The sequence below is a fragment of the Brachionichthys hirsutus genome, chromosome 11 (genome assembly GCF_040956055.1).
Source record: "Brachionichthys hirsutus isolate HB-005 chromosome 11, CSIRO-AGI_Bhir_v1, whole genome shotgun sequence".
Lineage (NCBI taxonomy): Eukaryota > Metazoa > Chordata > Actinopteri > Lophiiformes > Brachionichthyidae > Brachionichthys > Brachionichthys hirsutus.
Genome location: NC_090907.1, coordinates 7,895,229 through 7,909,878, shown reverse-complemented (window position 1 = coordinate 7,909,878; position 14,650 = coordinate 7,895,229).

Sequence of the window (14,650 nt, the reverse complement as noted above, 5' to 3'; positions counted from 1 at the left end):
AGGCACCACAAAGACATGGATAAACATACTAATGTGGATGCTTATGCATTGTCACTGCTGACTCACTTTCATGTGCAAGCATGTGTTTGCATAATACAAACAAATACGCAGACACACACGCAGACAGTACATCGAGTTTGTTGCAAATTCAGAGCATCGCAGACATTTGTGCTGCAGAAAGACAATACGCACCAGCCGACTGTGGACTCTTCCTCATCCTGTTTGAACTTGGGTATGTACATCAAACATTGAGCCACTGCTCTACAGGCATAGAGCTAAAGAAGCTGAATTAGGTTTTTTTCCCCTCTCAAAGTATAAAAATAACAGCCTGCACCTTGAATCCAGCCTAATATGGACACAATGGAGAAATGACCTTGCCATGTGCGTCTGCTGTATGATAGATTCAGTCACGTTGTGTTGCACCACAAAAAGCAATTTATTCATGGTATTATGTTTGTAATAGCCAAGGCAGAGCACATCAAGACCAGAGATTAAGTGCCTCTCTTTCCAAGCAAATAATTACAGTAGTTAGTCAACAATATCTAAAGAGCCTGAAAGGTCGAGTTGAAGTTAGGGCGAGAAAATGAATAAAGGGCAAAACTTTTTAGTGGGAAAAACTTGATCCTTAAGTTCCCTTTACTGCCTGATTCCCACTTGACACGCCGTGTCCTAGCATGGGACAGCGTCAAATCAAACAACACTTTAGAAAGCACTGGAGTAGAAAACACAGCGAGTATAACTCAGTGCATCCCACTGAGATCCAAGCTGCTTGTCAGCTACAACATGCTAAATAATTCAGCTACTTACAGGAGGGGGAAATGCAAAATAAAAGACCACAGCCAGGTAGGTGTCAAACCTAACACTTGCTAGTGTCGGGGACGCCCAGATCGTAGTAGTTATCAATAGTTGCAGCATATATAATGAAGCAGTGCATGTAATGTCATCTTAACATTACACCTGTTCTGATATTTTAACCATATTCTGATGATTGTCCTTAAATCTGAATTTCAATCATATTATTAAAATGTCTATGCAGGAGTTTAAAAAGACAACCAAAACTTTTAAACAGACTTTTCATCATAAATTTGGAATATGAATCACTTTTGGTGCAAAATTAAATTATAATTCTGATAGTCGATTCAAATCAAGGTGATGATGGGAAACTGTTATGTTAAATAAATGTCATGAACACATCAGAGACACATGAACTGTCTGCCGTGAACACCGTGAACAATGGCTGCCTTGGCTCTATTGGAAGACATTGCAAATAGTGCAATTAGAAGAGAGCGTGTGTTCAAAGACAGGGAGGATGCACCGGCACATGATGACGACCGACTCATCAGCCACTTCAGGTTCCTGCGGCCATGAGAATTTCAGGTGCAGTGGTCATTTGCATATGATTTACATATGTAAATAGGGGCAAGGGAAGCCCGGGGTTGGCTAGTCCAACATGTGCGCTCAATTCCACGATAATTGGGATGTATGAAGGAAATGTGCTTGGATTCATGCATACACACGGTTAAATACATCTGGATTTCTTTGGGTGCATATATACGCCCTTTACTGATTTGTGCGCACGCCATGTTTCAGTAGGAAATCCATCTTTACACACGAGGCCCTGGACCAGCATTTTTCAGGCTGCCAATAAAAATGGATTTGTTGGCATTTACATTTGTCAGTAATCTTTTTAACATAAGTCAGCCATGTTCATGCTGCGGCAGCTCGGCGCTTATCGCCTGATGCGATGGAATGAAGCAGCTTGCAGCAGGTGTCCAACACAATCCCTTGATAGGACGGGAGTGTATCACAAAGGCTTGAGTCCACTTTTCATTCATGCTAAACATGGAGCCACCATGCAGGGACCGTCTTCATGAGGCATGTTCGTTTCAGTGCATCATGAGACGGATCATCTCAATCCTGACGGCTGGTGATCATCAGCGTTGGGTTACCGAGTTGTGCAGAGACAAAACCCAGCAAATTAATTTAGGCACCTTTTTTTTTTTTCCATCTTTTCCATTTCACCCTTTATGGAGCTGTATCGGAATTATATTACAGATTTGGAGATGGAACACATTTTTCTTCCATGACAGCCTGCTTTTTCAAATCAAACCGTCCCACCGTCATCTTTATGCAGAAAAACAATGATAGGCCTTATTAACGAGACAACCATATTTGTTTCCGAGTGCTTTGAGATCTGTTCCTGTCATGACAAGAAAGAGGCAAAGGTTTGCCGTCTGTAAATAACCTGAACATAGAAAGGAAATTATAAAGCTTATTTTTTGTAGAGCAATCGTTCAGGTACTTCACAGCATTCACTTCCAGCTGGTGCTGCTGATTATCAGTTTGATTTATACATCACTGAATTCCCACTGAAGAGAGCCAACTAAAGATCCAAATCCATGACTTCGATAACCATCCTTTCTATTCTTTTCCTTCTCTTTTCCATTCTCCTGCTTCCATCGCTGTTGTGACCGCTGATGAATTCATTGTTACTGCGTCAGTCTTTCTAGCACAACAAATGATCATGATATCACCACATTGAAGTGGAGAGGCTCACCATAATCAGGATGTCATGAATAAAATAAAATTATGTGCACCAGATACAAGTCAATGGTTGAATTGAATTCTGGTTGTTACTTCTTTGCCTCACAGTAAATAGATATTGTCATCTGCTGTTTACCGACCTGCAGGTGAGCATCAAAATCCTACCAGCAAACATACCACAGCTCCCACTAGACATGACTAATTGACTTGCCACCATGGGTGACTGACATGTCATCCAGAGCACACCATAATGGTCGTGTCATGAGGGAATGATGAGACCTGCCGACAGCGAGCAGCGCTCGACCTTTTGCATGTGAGGTCAGATGTCAGAGGGAACGGGATCCCCTCGTTGTTGGACCCACGGCCCCGGGGCTCTGTGGTGATGAGCCATAGATGACGGGAAACTGGAGCTTTTCAATCAAGCAGCCTTGCAGGACGGCGATTTCATTTGGAGTGGCGTCGAAATGAAAAATAAAAACAATAAAACAGAAATCAATCGTCAGTAGCCTCGGGGCATTCACACATCTTGATGGTGAGAGGGAGATGAAAGTGAGGGATAGTGACTTCCTCTATCATTTCCACCAAATAATGGGATGTTATTGTGTTCTTCCAATAACAGGCCTGCTTTAGTGAACTGTTTCAACATTTGTAAAATTTTAATGAAGTTTTACACAGACTTTTTAAATAAAATGTCTGTGTGTCTTTCAAATAATCTCCATTCATTAGTTAGCGTTGTGGGTTTTACTCACTGGTCTCAATGTCTTATTCATTTTCTGCTTCCCGTCTTATTTCCAAATAGCACTAATCCTGTTAGATGAAATCTATTAATGTTCTGCTTTGGCTGCCACACACTGAATTACAAGTTTGCCCTTAAGCCCCAACCCAAATTTGCCATGAAGCCATATCTGGTCTGCCTCTCTGGATTAGACAGATTTAGCCAAGAAAGCAGATGTGTGTGACCAGCAAAGGCTCCCATTCCACAAACAAATCAAAAATGAGATGCAAATATACTGACTAGTATTTATAATTTATCTTTATGAATGTAAAATAAATGTCTCATTCATTTCGGTATCAACCTTATAAGATTTTATCTTAATTAATCATAAGATGTGAATGTCATTCAGGATGTGGCATGACAATAAAAAAAGATAAGATACTGATAAATGCTGATGTGAAAACCAAAAGCACACTAAAAGGAAAAAAGATAACCTCCCACCAAAGGAGAGAACCTTTATTATCTAAAAATATTTTGTGATTAATGGAAATAAACAAAAGAATAAAAGGATGTCCGTCTGACAATATCCCTGCTCAAAATAATGTACTAGAATATAATTTTAGCTCTGATTACTGCCATTTAATCATCTACAGTTTACCATAACAAAGACAAATTCTGAGCAGTGCAGCTCCAAAAGAAAGAATCAATTTAAAGCAAACTTTGCCTTACAAAATAGCCAGAAATGGGGGCTGTGATAAAAGTAAAGTGAAGTGAAAGCAAAGCATTGATTGAAAAATCCTCCATCCAACACCTCTTCAATCAGTACAAGTGAGGTGAAGAGCAAAAAAAAGATGAAAGAGATAAAAAGGAATGGTCTTTCAGTTCTCAGCCAGAATGACTCTGGAATTCATAGTGGCGGATGCCTCCACAGGTCCGTGCGACTCACGCACTATCACAGGCTGAGCACCTCACAAGCTGGAGCATGAGAACGAAAATGAAAATATGAAGTCATGCCACATGTCACAGAAGCAGCATATGCACCAGCGCAACTGTGATGGGAAGAAACGCTATATCTGAAGAAAGCATCGCGAGTCAGAATAGTGGCACAAGCGATCATATATAGAGGAAGCAACGTGATATATCAGATAAAATAAAGTCTTATTGGTGATTTTGGCTAGAGTGGAATGGTGTGTGGACTATATGTAACTCATAAACATGTGGAAGTGTTCATTATTGAGTGGAAAACGTGCTGGATTTTAAGAACGATGCTGGTATCATGTATAATCACCCATGAAAGTAGAACTGAACCATCGATGCTCAAGCTCATTAAAGGGAGATCCAGCCTGCTGGTTCTTCAATAAACGGGTTTAGTCTGTTTTCTTCTTTCCATCTGCGTTCATTCAAACTGTATTGATTCTTTGTCCCTCACTGTCCAGTGCAATCCTCCCTAATATCCTTCTTCCAGTGTGCTCCCCCCCCCCCCGACTAATCATCATTCATGATAAATAAAATTAATGTTGGCTTTTATTGCTTTTAAGTAAGAATTATATTCACAAATACATCTGCGCGTGCCATTTTCCTGGCTCGACAGGCCATGTGTGGCCCGAGAAAACTTTCAGCACCACTGACAAGGGACAGCTCCGCCAGAGCGGCCCGAGCATCCCGTCAGTCAAGCCCGTCAACAGGCTGCCGTGGCGGGGAACACGACGCGCCTGTCATCCCGGTACAACGGCTGCGAGCTGCCGAGCTGCCGTTGTATCAGATCGGTCGGAGGAGGAGTTGCTGAATAAGTCTCGTCGGTCCTCCCGGCACCACGCTGTACCCGTAGTCTACCGGCATCCACCGGAAAACCGCAGTCTAGCCCGTATAAATCACACACAGGCTGATAGGGAGAGCAGCGCGCAGCCTTCTCCGCCAAACTGCTGCGCTTGCCGCAGCACTTGCAACATTTTTTTTACACACACACGCACACAAGTGACGCCCAACTTACCTCTGCAGAACGATGCAAAGGTTGCTGTACGTGCTCGTCCCTTAAAAGCAGAAGTGATCCATACCAGTCCGTAAACTTTTTTTTTTTTTTTTTCACAGAATGAAACCCGCGGAGATGTTGCAGCCTGAAACTAGTGGATGGAGCGACTTGGCGAACGCCGTTTACCCTCCTCTCTATTCACGAAGCTCAAACGTGATAAAGATTATCCGTCAGAGTGAAAAAGGAATATCCCGGGCCGATATAGTGCGGTTAATGCAGCTGTGGAGAGTCGGCGCTTCCAGATCGGTCCACGCTTCTCCTGCAGGGACAGACGCGTCCGCCTCGCTGGGTCCTAACGCTGCGCTCAATGAATGCCGTCAGACGCACCATCATGGTGTGGATCTCAAACGCCCGTGCAGGATAACGAATATAAAATAACAGAATATACATTAGTCAAGTGTTCCCCTCTCACATAACGATAAATGGATCATTTTAAGCGTGACACAATGAGAACAGGCTCACGTGGTGCCGCCGACCCTCAACAGGATCAGATATGTAAACGTATTCTGTATTTTAAGTGAACTTGTTGAATCAGTAGGATTCCATGGCCGCCTCTGAGAAGGCGCTCACTTGAACAATCAGTTCCGAAGTTTGAAGTTAATGATTCCACTTTTGTCACAAAAGTGGAATCATTAAGAACTAAAGCACGCGCAAATCTGTCTTTTAGAAGGGGAAAACGCGCCTTCATCGAAACAAACGCGGATGCGCACGTTCAGTTTTAAGCAAAACCGGTTTTAAATTAGCCAAAGAATCACTCTAACGCACCACGTCAGCGGTAACTGGGTTCCGTCAACCATGTTCGATGTTTGAATGCTCTTTGTGGTTGATTGTTAGTGTAAAGAGGCTGTGTCGAGGCTCAACGCTCACCTGCAGGCCACGTGCACAACCGGACATCCTTAAAACGCGGAGCGCGTCCTCTGCGCAAACGCGTCTGGGAAAGAACGACCCAAATAAGGAGGCGTGGTCACTAATCATTGTCTATTGAATAGAGTCTATTCAATGGCTTAACTCATCTCATGCATTTTTAAAAGGATCTGGAAAAAAAAACAGCAGCGCATGACGAAAGGGGTTTAGCAAATTGAAAGCTGAGCTCAGACCAGATTCCTCATGATTGTCGTCTGGAGCAGGATATTCATTGCATTTAATTTATTTGAATAATCGTGTTCAATATGCAGAGATGGACGCATGTGCTACTTTTGGCTTGACACAGACGGTTGGCTAACTGGCATCTTTAGTTTTTTGTTGCTGAAAATAAGTTTGTTCCAAAGTATCAGTAAGGTTTAAAGTTTTTCTGTCTTTCAGAAGATGGGACTGTGTAGGAAGAACAAATACAAATAAGAAATGTGATTTCATTCAGAACGGAATTTCTATACTAATGCATTTACATGTTCCATCTTCCTTGTGAATCAGTCCGTCAGTTAATATGCATTACGCTTCCCATTTCTGCGTCTCCCTGTTTGATTATTCAGTGCTAAGACATTTTGCACTTCAGTGTTTTTGTTTTTTGCTGTTTTAATCTAAATGTATTTCATTGCTGCTGCTGGTTATTCAGCTGGATTGAGCAGACCTTCGGGCTGGACCTCTCCATTCAGTACACCTCAACACATCCATCTGGTGTGGCCAGAGCAGGACAAAGGCCATCTCCAAAGGGAATGGAGATTGTCATCTTTACTAATTGTCCTTAAATTCCTAATATTATACACAGGCCATATCTTCTTGAGAGACGCATATGGTGTCTGTGAGGCAGGAGGGGGTTGGCGCTTCATGTCTGGATTGATTTAAATGCATCAAAGTCAAAAGAGGTACTGTCTGCTCAGTTGTTTAATCACAATTATACTTCATTATAGTTTAAAGTAATTGGTTTCAAGGTCCTAGTATGGAGGTTAACATGACAAATGGCTGTCAATATTGAATTAGACAACCACATACTGTTGAAGCAATTCAACCTGAGTGCAGCGCAGGTACCAGCAGGTACACTACTGGGCATCTATTCAAAATCCACCATGTGTATGATGGAATAAAAACAACAACACCATGATCATGATATATTCAGAGTATTTTTTCTTAGTAGTCAATAAAACCTGGAATAGAAAATCATGGTGTTCTTTACCTGTGTGCAATAATTAATCACCATTGTCAGAATTTCTTGAAAACTAAAGCAACATGTTACTTATGTGCATTCTCATGCACGTAGGCCTTATCCCATTGTACAGCTATGAAACAATCATTTCACAAAAGCAAATCCAACAGTCAGTCTCATTTAAGCTGTATTTTGTTTTCTATACTCATTCCTGAAGGAAACGTCTGACTCTTCAGTTGCTACATGTTCCACTATGTGATGATGATGAATATATTTATTAGACAGAATGTCAGGGCAGTACATGTACAGTCAAACAATAGTATGTATTGCAGTACAAGTACAGTCAAACATCCTGTCTAAGAGGAGCATTTCAAAAAAGCCCTTGCGGTCTTGTTTCCATTGAAAGTTCTTCGTACATAATTCATTGACATTTAACAATACCAATAAAAATAACAATAAATTACTCCATTGATGCAAAACAATCTAAATGTAGTTACACCATTTACCTATCGGGATTATTTATTTAAAAAAAAAAAAAAACATATGGTCAGTATATTAAAGCTTTACTCTCAGAAAACTACTGCCAGCTGCATCTGGAAACATGGCTGGTGACAAAGTTATTTAAAATAAGGTTAACTACTCTTTGAAGCTGAGGGCAACCGAGTCCACTGATCTTTGAGGATTTGTTGTTAATATCATAAAATTACTGATTAGTATACGATCATTCCAGTAGTAAAGTAGAAAAGATATTCACTGAAACACCATCAGCATTGTGGCTTAGAAGCGCATCGCTTCAAATCGTCTTTACATGCACAAAACAGTTTCTTGTGTGAGTGGCTTCCCCATCGTGTGTCACAGTGTGATCCTGAGACACTGCGAAAGTTCAAATGCATTGATATTCACTCCATGTACCTGGATGTGGAGAAACAACTGAGTCAGCTGCTGAAACCATGTCTGATATGCAAGATAAGCACCTCCATCTGCAAGTTGTTAATCATATAAAACCAAGAAGGCAATGACACACAATAAAGTCAAGCATAAATCTTGAAGAGGAGAATAATACCCCCTGATCTTTTATTCATATTTTGTTCAAAAGCACAGGTGCTGCTGCGGAGAAAAGTTATGTATGAGTCAGGGATTTATAAATAATGAATATAATACTGTTCATAATATCTGTTCATTAGATGAGGAAATCTGCTGATAGTTTGTGCAACAGCTTTGTATGCCTTTCAAGCTGCGCTGCGCTTGTGGCAGCTGCTAGGACGAAGCTTAAACATTTGATTCATTCAAACGGGATTTTTAACAGCGATCTGCTCATGGCACAGCCTTTTCAGATGCTTGAAGATGACGGTTCATCAAAATAAATACGTCATAAAATGAAGAAAGAATGTATGCTGCCTCACAGAAATATTGTTTGAAGAAACGTGTGTCTGAGATCACGCGTGTGTGACGGCACGACAGACGGAGATAAAGACAAAGCAGCTGCAGATGTGGGCTGGTCGACTCGAACGTTAACTTGTAGATGGAACTGACACGGACCAACCTCTGAGGGCGAGTCCCATATGTTCAGGAACATGTTTAACTAGCCAGAAATCATCGCCATGGTGATACTTGGATGCAAAGAACACACCACTCATACAGTCACACACACACGCATGCACACAGATGTATATAATGAGAGGACTTACAGATTTTATAACATGCGTAATGACTCAGCAGTCAGTCAAAATGAGTGACAAGCAGACTTAGTGCAGAGTACCTGCTCATCAAAGCATGGTGAGAGCGAGGAGGAAGCACAGCAGACGCTGGTGATCAATAGACTGCATGAAACAGCCCCTCTCTCAGCAGTGTGGAGCCTCAGCTTGTGCAGTCAGTTGAAGAGCACCAATTAGATATAGTTGTTGTTTTGTGGCCTTCTACACACAGGTGAAGGCGATCGCTCTCCTTTCTAGAGCACATCTAAGGTTTGATGCTGTGGAACAAGCAGAATTCAACGCTAATATAATATACACACACCACGTCATGGAGAGAATACAGTTTCAAAGAGGGTTTTTCTTTGGACAGTTCAGATTTCTCAGAGAGAAACAGTCCTGCACTGGTCTCCATGGTCACATGACTGGGGCTGATGTAGAGGCAAAGTCATCTTCTGTTCTCTTTTTGACTCTCAGAACATTTTGCCACAACACACGGCATCAGAGTTGATTTCAGAGACCTTACTTCTACCTGCAACCCCGATTGCTTGGCCCACTTATGACCGTGAGACGCCGTCATCTCACCTCACGACACCCTCAAGTGAGCCAGCATCTGGCACAGCATGACAACAATCCACCTCCACCTCCCTACTTCAAGTCAAAGACACATTCTCCTCTCCCGTTCTATTTTACAAAGCAACAGAAGTCGTTGTCACAAATTGATCACAGCGATTACAACACTGAGGCGCCCTGGTGGCTCCGTTGGAACAGCTTGTGATCAACGATCAAGAACATATATATATCAACTCATTTCAACTCATTTAAACACCAGAACAGGCTTAAGCATTTCCTTTTAGATTGTAGCATGCAGACATTAAAGTTAGCAAACAAATTACATGTGGCTACGATCCTGTTCCAAAGCAGAAGCCGGATCAGCTCCTCTCACCAGTTCAGAAAACACACAGCGAGATCATGAAGGTTAACAGCGAATGGCAAACAAGGAATGAAATGTATATAGATCTAACAAAATCAGGCAATCTGCATGGATGATTAAAGTATTATTGGCATCTCTGTGTAAAATAAAACCCTTTTATGGCCACTGATTTCCTAATTCTACACCTGTTCCTGCAGAACCTGCTGAGGTTCCAACTCCTATATATATGTCCATATATTTAAACATGTTGCTCATACCAGGTATTTTAGCTCACTTCAAAGCATCGGCCACTGGAATGCAAAAACAGCTGCTTCCAATTTATGGCTTAAATAAAAAATCGGTACAAAATATATGCAGATGTATTCAGGTTGTGCATTTTAAATTAAAATACATGTGTTCAAACTGTTTGGTATGTATGAGTGGAATCATACAAATTGAATAATAAATGACCCATAAATAAATATTGCACTTGTAATTTTCACATGCAGATCATGTGTGATGATCATGCGTGTCCATTGAGTAATTTCTCTGAAATGGATATTAGCATAAAATATGTGTGCAATAATTGCTGCATTCCATTTACTTTTGCACATGCCACTACCGTCCATGCCGGGTCTTCCAAAACACGGAATAAAGTGAGCCATTATTATTGCTCCAACTGTGCTTGTCTTTCTATGACAGGTTAAAATGTTTTTTGAAAGCGATCTATGGTCTTCATACCACTTGAAGCCAATGCAGTAAAGCATAGCTCATGGAGGAATTCTAGTCAATTCTATTGTGATGGATTCTCCTCACAATTCTAGATTGGATTTTTATTAGGATTTCCACAGTGCACAAAATCCATAGGCACTGGATATTTTATAGGCAAGCATCAAAGTTTTACCGTTCACCTGGGATGGCAGCAGCAGCAGAGAGGGAAGCCCTACCAATCGCCACCTCTCCAGAAAATAGCTTCTTGTATTGGAAGTTAATTCTGCCCCAGAATGAAATTATAAACCATTGTCCAGAAAAATTAACATCAAGTTGCAGGCAAGTACTGTTTTATTTTATTTATTTATTTTTGACAGATTGGGGACGTTAGAAAATAATCATCGCTTTCTCACTTGTGCTTGAGTCCGGGGAGGGTTGTTCATGGGTAGGATGGGGGGGGGGGGGGGGGGGGTGACATGGCAGAGGGACATATTAATGCACCATCTGAATGTGGGCCCACAGAGAGCAGCTTTCATCACTGTCAAACAAGTCAAAGCAGAAACTATTATCCAGCTCATCTCCCCGGTGGCTTTACCCGTTTAAACATTTATTCTCACTCTCAATTACAATTTGGTTTCCCATCACCATGAGGGGAAAAGCTGAGATGCTGAGATGGGACATGGAGGCAGTTTGAGCCCGGTATCCACTTGGACATTGCGAAACAAATAATTCTGATATGAGTGCAGGTGTTTTCTGTGACGGGTTTCTTTCCTCCAGTATTGAGTGTGATGAGAAGGATCACCCCGCCTGATGCAGACTGATGGCAGAGCTTTACTCCACAGCTCAGTGGGAGTCACACAGCCCTCTGTCTGCTCCTCTGGGACAGCAGTTATTGATTCAGCAGGTTGAAATCCAACGAAGAAGTGTGTAAATGGTGGTCAGTGGACAGAGACTTGGAGGGACTGAAACCCAATGCCCACGAGTATGTTGTTTTAATCACGGACAAACATATTTATAGGGCGCTCAACATGCATGATTAATAAAATATGCATGCGCTGCTTACTGCAGCTGCTGAATGTGCTCCCATTGTATTGATTATGTACCCAACATGTTGACAGTTGACAAATTGTCCGAATGCTTTATAGTAATGTTCTTTTTAGGGACCGTGTTACTGTTCAAAGGTTTTCGGTTTTTGAACTATTTTTATATCTGGTATCAAATTTACCATGGATACTGTAGCATATAGAATGCATGATAAATCTGACAGGTCTAGGAATATACTGTATATTTATTATTAATCCACAGCATCGAAAAAAATAAATAATTCCTTGTTTGGAGCCTTAAGAATGCCTTATATATTGCCAACGTGGAAAACTGCATGAATGTTAAAAAGAGGTACTTGTTGAAATACTAGTTTGAGGGGGTTGGAGAAATGTCAATAGGTTTGATTATTATGAGCGAAGCACTGCCTGTTGAGTAAATAAAACATAATGAGCATGGAAACAGGGGATTCCCTCATGGCCATTTCCACACTTAGAAAGTTTTAAATACTTTAAGACTAATTAGTCTGTACAGTATTCAGATAAATTTGTGTCCATGTGTGGAGGGCTTGTTATTCTAAATATGATTTGTTACCTCCACCAAGTGTCTGTCTGTCTGTTAGCAGGATTACAGAAAAACTGCTGGATGGATCTTGATAAAAAATCTGAAGATGTGTCTTGGTCTAACTTAGACCCCATTACATTTTGAGAGTGATCTGGATACCTGTTTGGATACAAAACAAGTTTGGATTTTTCAATTTACTTATAATGGAGGCTTTTGCTATCTCATTAGATATGTATTCAAATCACTCACCAAAATTCACAGTCATAAAGGGGTCCAATGTGCACTGTCATGCAAAATGTCTTCTGGATCTGATCCAGAATGAGGTCAGGAAAAGATCTTACATTTTAACATTGAAAACCCATTTAAGGATTCAAAAATCAGTTAAAAACACATCAACTGATTCACTTTTACTTTTCATGGTTGGTGTATAAAGATACCAAGAACAATCTAGAATTTTTTTGGTGATGATCCAGATCACCATGTGGACGGTGTAAATCCAATTAAATGGGGAATGAGATGCTTGGCAGAGGTCTGTGCCCTCCGAGTGCTTTTCTAGTTTGGCATTTGTCAAACAAAAGCAGTATGCTACGTCTGCATCAGTGTGATCTGCAATGCAAACAGCACTGCAGGATAAACTCAGGCTCATTTGCATGATCACATCTCTCGCATGTGGTCCCCGACAGACACAAGAACCCAGCACAGACCTTGAACTTAATGCAGACGCAGCAGCAGCAGGAGAGACTGCAGAAGAGAGCAGCATACATCACCGTAGGCCCGCCTCCTGGTCAGACACAACCTATAATCCGAGCAGGTTAGCTGGAACACTGGCAGACACCGAGGCGAGAAGATCGAACCAGTCTGGAACAGGTGGTTATTGGAGCCAGAATTGCTTGTGAAAAGGGCTTCTGCCCTTTGATAGAGAGAAGATGAAGGCTGAGGATAAGAAATGGTTATTGATCGATGGTTGCTTTATCTGCTCTCACCCTGATGACCAGACAATGCAATCTAACTTTGTCCGGAGCGGGGGCAAAGGTGCTGATGGGTTTTCAGTCTGCTTTATTCTCATTTGTACAGTTTATATCATCTCAATTTTGTAATCGGGTGTCATCGCTCCTGTTTTTTTGCTTTGAGGATGGATTCCAACATAGTTCATTATACAAGGCATTATTTAAAAGAGGAGAAACACTATTATTAACACGTTATCAGTTGGATAGTGTTATGGAGAAAGTGGGAAGTCTGGAGAAACGCCCCTTTCCCAACTCATAAGGACGACTAATGAGCTGGTAATCAGTCCTTATTAATATTAATATAATTATGTTTATGTTATATATTAATGTTTTATTATTTTTGAATTTCAAGTAAGGAAAACAACCTTTTGACCAAAATAATCACAAGTTAACTACTTAATAAAAATACCTAAAATAAAAAACTGGAGGAAAAAGAGGAACAAACAGGGCGTTCACACCTACAGTTATCTGGACTGCTGGATTAGAAGAAGACTTTCGTACTACTATGAGAAGGTAGTCATCGCTTAGTAACTATTCACAGCAATGTACAAAAGTACACAAGCGTCACTGCAGCAGTCTTCCCTTACCGGGACTACACAGGAGGACACGATTATACAGGGAGAAGATGAGCAGCTACCTGCATCGATGTGTGACGTTAAAGGAGGAGCCATCAGTCTCTCATCCAATCAAAAGCCTCTACCTGCAACTCAGAAAGCCTCACCTGCAGGGAGGGAGGACGGCACACAACAACTACACTGACACAATCAGAACAATAGAACCTGTATCACAAGATGGTTGCTCCAACCAAGAGATATTTATTCATACGAATTACTACTTCATAGTTTTAGATTGAAAGGTTCTGACAAAGAAATCAATCATTGTCTGGTTTTAAATGTTGAATTTAAGGACAATATTCACTTGTATAGTTCTGATTTGGACTTTCTGACTTCAACTGAGATATCCTCCACTATACTCACCAGATACTTTCTAGTGGTGGATTGTTTTGGCAGTACATTTTCTAAGTCATTGTAATTTATTATTTGCATGTCTATATGTTGCATGATTAAAACCAGGTTTTAATATGCAGCTGTCTTCTTTGGCCAAGGGCCTCTTTTAAAACTCAGTACTAATAAAAAATAACCTGGTTGGTGCTGAGAAGAAAGTGGACGTTTGGAGTTCCCTTAATACAGCTGCAAAAACTGTGGCCAGAAAGGAGGCGAAAGTGAATTCAAACTGGCTTCATTGGGTCATCATTCTCTGTTGATTCATTACTGCAGACAGTCAAGGTTCATGGCAGCACCCTGAGTGTCTTGTGAGCACTCAGTACATGCAAACACATTTATTGTAGTTCAGCT